Here is a 9,699-nt window from a genome sequence, read left to right as displayed (position 1 = left end):
CTCATGTTACATTTTCATCCCATTTATACATATCCTATCAGTATAAATTGGTGCTAATAGTTTAATAGCGTATTGCCCAAGATTGGGTTTTTAAACAGTGATTAATCCAAAGAACAACTCTCTAATGACGATTTGAACAACAGTTATGTAGTAACAAGATCGTGCCTTCTCTGTATCCTTCCAGATGCCCGGTTCTTTGCCCACATGCAGCCCCTTGGCTCGCTCAAACACCAAAGAGCATCAAAACAACAAAAATAACAAGTGACCGCGTCCTTATTACATGCTAGCTGTTGGGCTGGGCGTTTGACATTCCTCTGAAACCCACACCAACTTCGACTTAGAGAAATAGCTGAGGCTCAGAAGCCTGAGTGGCTCCCCAGGGCACGCCCTTTGAAAGTGGTGGGTTGAAAACGCACTCAGCTATTTTGACTTCCAGTGCCCAGCCCACTGGAAGAGGAGGAAGCGGCTCCCAGCTGGCACACAGGCGGGGCTGCCAGGAGCAACAGCTCAACACCACACCACAGCCATCATCGGGGGTTTTATCGTTGAGACCGTTCAAAGGCATTGTTCACCATTTAGGGTCTGAAAGAATATACCAGACCGCCGAGACAACATTCGAGTGGACATTCTTAGAACAATAGAAACATTTCCAGAATTTTTGGTAAATTTTCTTACCTTAAAGCTTAAAAGCGATAAGGAAGCCATCTACATGTACGTGTGCTGTTAGGAAAAAGGCCTTCCATTTGGAGGTGGGAGGTGTGTGTCACAGGCGGTGATGAAGAGCCGTTATTCAGCCACTTTCACTCAGGAATTCAAATCTAGATCTTGAGGAAGATCAGTTGATTTTGATGTGCACTCAGAGAGAAGGAGGGTGCCGTGGCCTCAGCTCTCCAAGGACCACAGTGCTGGAGCCCCAGTGAGCATGTTTGGTTCAGTGAATGACAGCTGACGTAGCTGTGAAGCATGTGAGCCACCTCCCCTCCAACGCAGCACTGGCCATCTTCGTGAATTGCAGCTCATCAGTGGTAGCATTTTTAGGAAAATGTGGAGAAGTGATATTGGAGTCCCTCATCTAACCATCCCAGCAAGTCCAAACTCCTGGGATCTCCCTTGTGAAAGTGGCAGAGGTTTGGGGGCCAGGTAGGGTGGCTGTGACCATGGGCATAGTCATAATATGTCAACACCGGACCCAAAGAAGTCACACAAAAGTGACTCCTGGAGACAGGCAGCAAGATGCTACAGCCTTTGAAGCAGTCAAGAGGGTGGCCGAGTGACAGTCCCTCTCCCAGGAGGGCTGGTGGCTAAGCCTCCTCCAGTAGCAGGGGTGAGGGTGGGAGGTGGAGAGAGGAGCTGGGGCTATGCTACAGTCTCAACTGCAGGTTACTGACCTGGGGTCCCTGCACCTCCCCGAGGGGTCTTCTGAACATGAATGGGAAAAAAATGACATCTTCATTGTCACAATGACATCTTTACTGTCCTGCGTGCGGGAGACATGCAGGGCTTCCTGGGGCGGGAGCGTCTGGCGTGGTGGAAGGGCATTCGGGGAGCTTGGGCCAGTGTCTATGTAGCAACCGGTAAGGAGCATCACCGTGCCGATAGCAGCCCTGGGTGTGACACATGGGCGCATAGTGGTTTCCTTTGCACAGTGCTGTGAGCTACTGGTCATTTCCTCCAGGGGCGGCGTCATCAGGAGCTTTCTGGGCATCTGGGTTCTCATCGTAAACACTCAATAGAAGTTCAAAAGCCTTCCCCATGAGTAGAAAAATCCCAGGACGGATGAGATAACCCAGGGCCATGGCTTCCTCTCCAAATGGACCCGAACTACAGAGACCAGGAGATAGCTTGTCACTCTGTCCATTCCTTCTTACTGGCCAGAGACGGTGACTAGGTATCATCGCAGAGGCCAAACCCAGTTGATTCCGGTGGCTGCTGGATGAGCTGTGTTGAGTAGGATTCTAAAGTTCTAACGAGTCTCAGAGATGGAATGGTTAGCTCAGTGGGGACGTCCTCACTCTAGACCAGCCTTTTTTTTTTTTTTTTTTTTTAAACTTTGTGTGTCATGGACCCCATTTACCACCTAGTCAAGCCTGGGGACATTTTTTTCAGAATAATGTTTCCAAAAATAATATTAAATACAAAGGAAACCAAATATGTTAAATATAGTTATAAAAACACTAACAAATTTAAGGCACAGTAACACAGGAGCACCTTTAGTGGTGGGTCCGGGAGCTGTGAATTTTGAAGCAGTGATGTGTGGAAATGGTATTTCAAGATGTGTACAACGGCTGAATGCGATATGAACATATCCGTGGTTTCTGTCATTAAAAGTGCTGTTAATTCCACCATGATTTGTTGCCTACGATCATAGTAGAAGGAAGTTTAAGTTTAAGGATCGTGACAATAAAGATGTCATTTTTCTCCCATTCATCTTCAGAGACCGCTTAGGGCGGGTCCAGGGACCCCAGGTTAGTAAGCTCTAGTCGAGACTGTAGCATAGCCCCAGCCTGATTTGTCACGTTGTTCTCTAAGACACCCAGGACCTGTGTCCCCTGAGGTCGAGTTGTGCTTGCCAGCAGCTCGTGCCTGTTTATTTACCTAAATGCGCTTTGTCCCACGATTCCTTGGAGGGTGGCGGTGGAGGCACACAAGGGTCCTTTTGATTTTCACTACAGCTCAAATTCCTAAGGAAATGGAAAACTCACCCTGTTGTGTGAATTCCCTGGAAAGCTCATGTTGGCCTAGGGTCCTCAGACTAGAGCAACAGACACCAAGTCCCCTGGCACTGAGCGAGGGGACAGCTCCTGTCGCAGTGTGTAAGGCTGGGAGCAGTCCACCCCCGGCCTCAGTACGACTGAGCCAGAAGAGGGGGACTCCAACAGAACGCGTCTGCTGTGGCATCGAGGGCACGTCAGGGAGAAGGGCTGGCACCCGCCCCTGCACTGTTCGTAAGGTTAGACCTTCCCGTGGGTGGCCAAATTCATAATTGTCTCCTGGTCAAACTAAGAGTGAAGAGATCGTTTTCCATCCAGAGACCTTTCAATAAAAATCGGCGGTGGACGTTCACGATGGCATGAGTGGAATCAACTGGGAATGACACTTTCGCAATATGAAATGAAACTCAAACTTGGTCATTGCCATTTACTAGATTTAAATTGTAGCTAGTATTTCTAGGAGGAAAAAGTAAACAGCTTCCATCCGGGACATCACGTCATGTTGCTCTGAGGGAATGGCAACCCGGCGTCCTGGCGTAGCTGCTGATAAACGCCCAGAAAGGCTCCTGGCTCGTAAGCCCCCCTCAGCTGTCCACCCAGCTTTTTATTCCTTGACCTGAAGTCTGCTCTGAAATTACCTGCATAGTAAAGTTTCCTTCGAGACTGTTTGACTGTTTCATTCTCTGTGCAGATATCGAAAATGTCGCCAGCAGTGCAGCATGCAGGAGCAGAGCCCACGCAGGCCTCCCAGACTCCGCAGGCCGTCTGAGCTGTTAACAACAGCCCCTAGCGGGCCGTCGCTGGCTTTCTCTATAGATTTGCTGGCCGCTGCTGCCCTTCCGGTAACTCCCAATGGTGGGGCAATGGTAAGTTCCTTCATTTTTCTACAAAACCCTGGAAGGTAGAAAAAAATTCTGTCCGATTGAGTCCTCGGGGCCTAATAAGATTGGAATCTGCCTAAATCATGTTTCTCCTTATACCGAGTCTACACTTGCCGACTCAAAGTCTATAAGGAAGTAAAGTGAACCTGAATTAAGTGGTTGACCTCGGTGTGCAACATGGAAAGGAGCAGGGTTGGGAGAAGAACTGGTAAATAATTCAGGATTAGCGATGATGGTGATGACAGCACATTTGCTCAGTGCCTCCTACATTCTGGAAATCAAGTTGTCTCGGGCTCTCTGTTCCGTCGGTCCAGGCGCTTTATGCCAGTACACGCTGCTTTGATGACTGTAGCTTTGTGATGTGTTTCGAAGTCAGGGAGTGTGAGCTCTCCAACTTTGTTCTTCTTTCCCAAGATTGTTTTGACTGTTTGGGTCCCTTGAGACTTGATGAGAATTTTAGGAGAGATTTCTCATTTCTGCAAAAAAACCACAAAAACAAAAACAAAAACAATGCTGTTGATATTTCGATGGAGTTGTGTTGTGGGAACTGTCGTGCACTTTATATAATCTTATTTATTTCTTCTGACTCTCTGTGAGTGGGACCGTTGCTATTTCCAGGATACACATAAGAACGCAGAGGCACATTTTTACAAAGATGTTGGCATCCAGCAATGAGAATTGGGTTACGTGCTTTTTGAATTTCTTCCCAGTAATAATAATGAATGTTCACCTAGCTACATTTTTTTTTAACCTCGTTCCTATGCTCATCTGCTTTTGTCTAGGGCGCCTTAAGTGGGGTTGGAGACCTGGCCAACTGGGCCATCCCAGCGAGATCGGCCAGCCCAGGAGCAGCGGCTCCGACAGCCGTGAGCTTCGTCTGTGCCGGGGTGGCTGGTGCCCCTCACGGGGAGTGCCATGGTCAGGGCGTGAGTGAGGCCGGGCCCCTGTGCACACCCTGTCGCCAGCGGCTCTGCCCATGATCCCCACGGTAGTTCAAGAGCTGGGGCCTGAAATTCGTTGCCCAGGTGTAAATTCTGCGTCCTATTAGTCAGAGGGTGCATTCGGAGTGGTTTATGTGAATAGACTTTAAAAAACTTTTAAGAAAAATTTCAAACACATGAGAGATTAGCAGGATGAGCTCCCATGTCTGCAAATGTTCCGAAATCGAGTGAAAAGATCAAGGGCAGCTTTGAAGAGGGAAGGAATTTGAGCAAGAACACAGGAGGGCACGATAGAAGGGAGGGTCACGCTCAGACAAAGGCTCTTTATACAATGCATGACAAGGGTGACAGCTCAGCGTGCCCCGAGAACAGCCCGATACCTCCCACAGGATAGAAGAATAAATCATAAAACAGGTTAGTACTCATTAAAACTTTACTATGTGCTGAGCACTGTTTTAAAAACTTACGAGGTAGCCAGAATTATTATCTCCATTTTACAAATGAGAAAACTGTAGCTTTGAGAAGTTAATTTCTCCACGGCCCACAGCTGATAAATGGCCGAGTCGAGATTAGAACCCAGGACCTTTTGACTCAGAAGCGCTACTTCTAACAACATGCTGGTGTTATTAAGTCTGGACTGCGGACTTTTTAACTTAAAAACCCTTAGGGCACTTGTAGAGAAGTCAAATTTCTCATTCCCGCCCCGGACCTAGTACGTCAGAAGACGATGATGGGGTCTGGAATAAGCCCTGAAATGCGTTTTTTAGGTCTAAGTTCTCTGTGACGTACTGTTGGGCTGTAGTCTCCTTCAGAGTGTTCTCTGAACTTGTTCGATTTCACACCTTCATGGGTAAAATCTTTTATCGTATGCGTTTTCCCTCTCACTGGAAGCAAACGAGTTGGTGTTGGGATGCAAATAGACTAGGTCGGTGTTGCAGATGGTTGAACCGAGGCCTGGATGGTACGGGGGGCGGGGGCGCTGATGCCGAGGCCGGGATGGTACGGGGAGGCCGATGCCAAGAGCCCGGGAGAGCAGACGGAATGACACGTGGGCACATGCGGAGGAACGAGAGTGAGGCCTGGCTGCTGGGGGAGTCGCAGGCACGCAGGACAATGGCTGGGGCAGGGCAGAGAGGTAGCTGGGCCGATTCACGGGCGCCTCGCGGGTCACGTAGGAAGTTTAGACTGGCTTCCATGTCCCATGGGAGGCCAGCTGTGTCAGCTGGGATGCCGTCCCATAGGTAAGAGAAAGCCCCACCTAAAGGGCTGAAATAGTAAAGGACTTTTTGGCTTCATTTCTGACATTCTCTTGACTTTGCTTCTTTCTGGGTTCCTGGGCTAATTTCTCTCAAGGTTGCGAGATGGTTCTGGCAGTAACCAGACACACGTTTCTCTTTTCACCAGGGCAGGGAGAGTCCGGCTTCCCTAAGCTACTTAACAGGATTCCTCCCCATCACTGGGCTTGGGTCAGCCCGACCCAGTCACAGTGGCCGTTGACTTGTGGTCTCTGCAGTGAGGTTCTCCCTCTGATCGGGATCCCTCCTCCTCGAAGCCGGGGCTGGGGTCAACCCCAAATTGCACAGCTGCTACTTAGTGAGGGCGAAGTGACTCCCACCCCCAAATAACTTGGAAACTATTATGACGAAAGGGGAAGTGGATGCTGGGTAAGTAACCGAAACAACTTATTATGCCATGGGAGGGATTTTAGGGCTCACTAGCTGCGGTGAGGAAGGCAGACTAGGGGAGCCTGGAGGAGGAGGGAGGCCAGTTAGGGGACCATCGCAGCAGCTCGGCCCCGGGACTGACCGGCCTGAGTGACGGGCTGAGTGACGGGCTGAGTGGTGGAAGGGGTGCTTGTGGTCAGGCTCTGGGGGTTGGGGTGGGGGTCTCAAATGCCCAGCTTTGGACCTCATCTTCGTTAGCAGTGATGGACGTGTTGGAGTAGTGTTGCCTTTTGTGAGAGTCAGAGATCAATTCATTTTTTTTTCACTTTCTCCTCCTCCTTAAACATTTATTTTTAGTTTTTACAATTTACCACAGCACATTCTTTTGATCTAATGTTTTCCAAATGACGAAAACACCAAAATCACAATCTGTGGTTTTACTAGGTTTTTATTTACTGCTCACCCTGTACCCAAGTCAATTGACTGAGAATATCTTCAAAAAATCTGTTTTTGTGATTTTACAAGCCCCCAAAGAAACAGCTTCCTTTGAATTTGGGAACACTGTGAATTAATACTGTGTTGACTTACTTGAATGTTTTCAGTTTGCATTAACATGCTTACAGGGCCGTTCAGTCTTGCAAATTGTTATCAGCAGGGATTGATCACGCTTTAGCTTTTCAAAATATCAATTATAAGGCATAAGAGTTCAGCTGCAGCTCCTGGTTTAATCCTCCAGCTCTCTATTATCCACAGCTTATTAAAATAGTGGAATTCACCTTCAGGGATGTAGGGTGGCTCTTTTTGCAGACTAGGCGAAACAGTCGCTGTGATTTGATGCCCTTGATGGAGGCGGATGGGTTCGTTAATTCTGCATATAAATTCAGCAAAGTCCTTACATTAAAGAATTCATTCTTGTGGTCGAAAGTTCGCCTCCCTCCTCTCAAGAATTGCTCTCCATTCATTCATTAAACAAACTCAGGATTGGCTTTGTCTCCTCTTAAATTCCCATCTATTACTTTGTCGTGTGTGTGTTTTTTTACCCCTTATGGACGAGTCCCCATCTCTCTGATTCTGTTTTCTCACCCTCTCTTTACTCTTGATGAAATTAAAAATCTCTGGCTGACACCTCACCTCACAACACCGTTTTGAGGGTCAAGTGAGATGACACACGGAAAGGTCGAGGAGATGCCGAACTCCACAGGAAATGCTTTCTTTTGCGGTAGGTGACATCCGTAGCTCTAGCGGTCACCGACAGGGCCTCTCACATCACCCCCTCCTCAGCCTTGGTGGCAGGGCCTTCTCCCGGGACCGAGGGCAAGGCGGGCGGGAAGCGCCTGGGACGCAGACCCTTCGGTCTCGACCACGACCATGGCTGGTGGCGGGTAACTGTCCCCGCTTTTGCCCTGGCGGCGGTGAGTGGGCATCTCCGGGCGGCCCGGCCCAGCCCGCAGCCGTGACCGCGTCATGAACGCGCCGCGCTGCGTCCCTCCCATTGCGCCTTCGCTTCCTGTACCGGTGCCGTCTCCTGGGTTCACCTCTCGAATAAGTGACCTGCGCTCGGTCTTACCTTACGGTCCGTTTCTGGTGGGACCGGAAGGGGAGCGGCGTTTGCCACCCCAAAATGTGCTTCTTTGGGATACTGATTGTTTTAAGCTGGTTATTTTTTAAAAACAAGACTCGGGAAGAAGTTTGGACTTTCCCCCTACCTACCTAAAAGAATTTGGAATAAGACTCGCTCCAGAAGGGAGCTATATCGTCATAGGTAATGTTTTTATTTTATTATTACTTTTTATCTCTATTGTCAAATGATCTTTAACTGAAATATTCTCCTTCGTAGGTAACGGGCTGGGCGCTCCACCACAGCAGTGCTGATGTCACCTATGACGTCACAAGGGTGGCGGCCGTCAGGTCCGCAGATCCCTTTAATGGTCCCAGAGCTCCATAGCTGCGTCTGTTGGGAAATGTTGACAGTCTCATCAGAAGCGGCATTTCCACGGCGCTCAAGGGCTTTTTGCTTCTCTCTGGCCCCGGGCGGTGCTTCGCGGGCCCTGATGATGATCAGGGCGGAGGCACCAGGCACAGTCTGGGCCTGTCTGTTCCGAGTGGTCAGTTCGCTGTGATCCGGTCACCGGTTGCTTTGGCGATGTCATCACCAACCTTTTCTGGAGACGGGCCCAGGGGCTAACCTTGGGGGCCGGGGCCGACGTGGCACCGATTTCCCCACGGGCGCACCTCAGCTATAGAGCTCCGATCTCCTTGGGGCCGAACTTCGGTGGCATGGTGGAGGCAGCCGGCGTCGGATGCACCTGGATTCTGGGCGACTGAAGAAAGCGGCACCCTGGCCTTGAGTAGAAAGCTGAAAAGGGTAACTACGGTGCAATGTGGACCAGGGGTGATGGGCAGGGAGGAACCGACAAGGCCGTTTGATCTAAGGTTTGTGTCCCGTTGTTAAAGTCGGCCCAGCAAACACTTGTTTTCCAGACATTTGCTTTTCCGTCTCCACGTGACTTGCCTTCCTCCCCTTTGAAGTCCCCAACCACAACCCTCCTTCTCCTTAGCTGAACATGGGTAACAAGCCTTAACTGCCTGGTATGTCCTTGAGCCCCACATTCTTGTGGAACCCCCGTACATACACATGTAATTAAATTTGGTTATTTTCTCCTGTGACTGTCTTTTGTCATTTTAATGGTGTGAACAGCCAGAAGAACTAAGAAGGGAAGGGGAAATTTCCCCTGCCTCACAAATTTGCCCTAAGACTCTATGCCAATGGCCCTTCCGAAAGCGCAGCTCCCCAGGGACACCCCGGAATTCACCGGCCTTACCGCCCAGCCTGCTCCCAGGAGGGCCTGAATCTATCTGTTCTGCCTCCTGACGCCTGGGGCTTCGCGTATTTACTGGTAGCTCGAGGTGGGTTCCTTGCGATCCTGGCCACACCTACCGTCCCCGAGACAGTGGCCCTTCTAGCAAATGCCTCTGCAAGCAAAATGCTCTCTGTCCTCAGTACTTCGGTGTGTGTGGTGGACAGAGACGTCCCCTCAGCCCCCTGCCATCGCCAAACCCGGAGTTAACGCCAGGACCGAACCTGCACCACGGACCCGACTCGAATTTTGCCCGTTGCCCCTCTCGTATCTTCCCCGGCCCAGGACCTGGCCAGGAGTGCGCACTGTGATGTCTCGTCTTCCTTAGTCTGGGACAGCATTTCAGTCTTTGTTTTTCATGACCTTGGTTTTTGAAGAATAAAGGCCGGTTATTTTGTCAACTGTCCCTCAACTTGGTTTTCTGTTTCTTCGTTATATCCACATTATACATTTTTGGGAGGAACCCTTAAAAGCGACGTTTTATCCTCCTCACTGCAGCTTATCAGGAGGCATACAATATTTGTCTTAAAAAGGCATTTTCATGAGAAGTAGGGAAAACTGAAAACATGGTATTAAGTTACTGTTAATTTTGTTAGATGTCACAATAGTTTTATGGCTTCGTTTTTTCAAAAACGGTACACATG

The 9,699-nt window shown here is 49.5% G+C and overlaps 1 pseudogene; it reads right to left on the bottom strand.

Moving 5' to 3' along the window:
- Positions 1 to 1,198: 1,198 nt before the first annotated feature.
- On the bottom strand, positions 1,199 to 9,090 carry LOC111746510 (annotated as a pseudogene).
- Between the last annotated feature and the right edge of the window lie 609 nt (positions 9,091 to 9,699).

The sequence above is a fragment of the Pteropus vampyrus genome, unplaced genomic scaffold (assembly GCF_000151845.1).
Source record: "Pteropus vampyrus isolate Shadow unplaced genomic scaffold, Pvam_2.0 Scaffold192, whole genome shotgun sequence".
Lineage (NCBI taxonomy): Eukaryota > Metazoa > Chordata > Mammalia > Chiroptera > Pteropodidae > Pteropus > Pteropus vampyrus.
The sequence above is the reverse complement of the archived record's forward strand: the minus strand, read 5'-3'. Positions and strand labels throughout refer to the sequence as shown.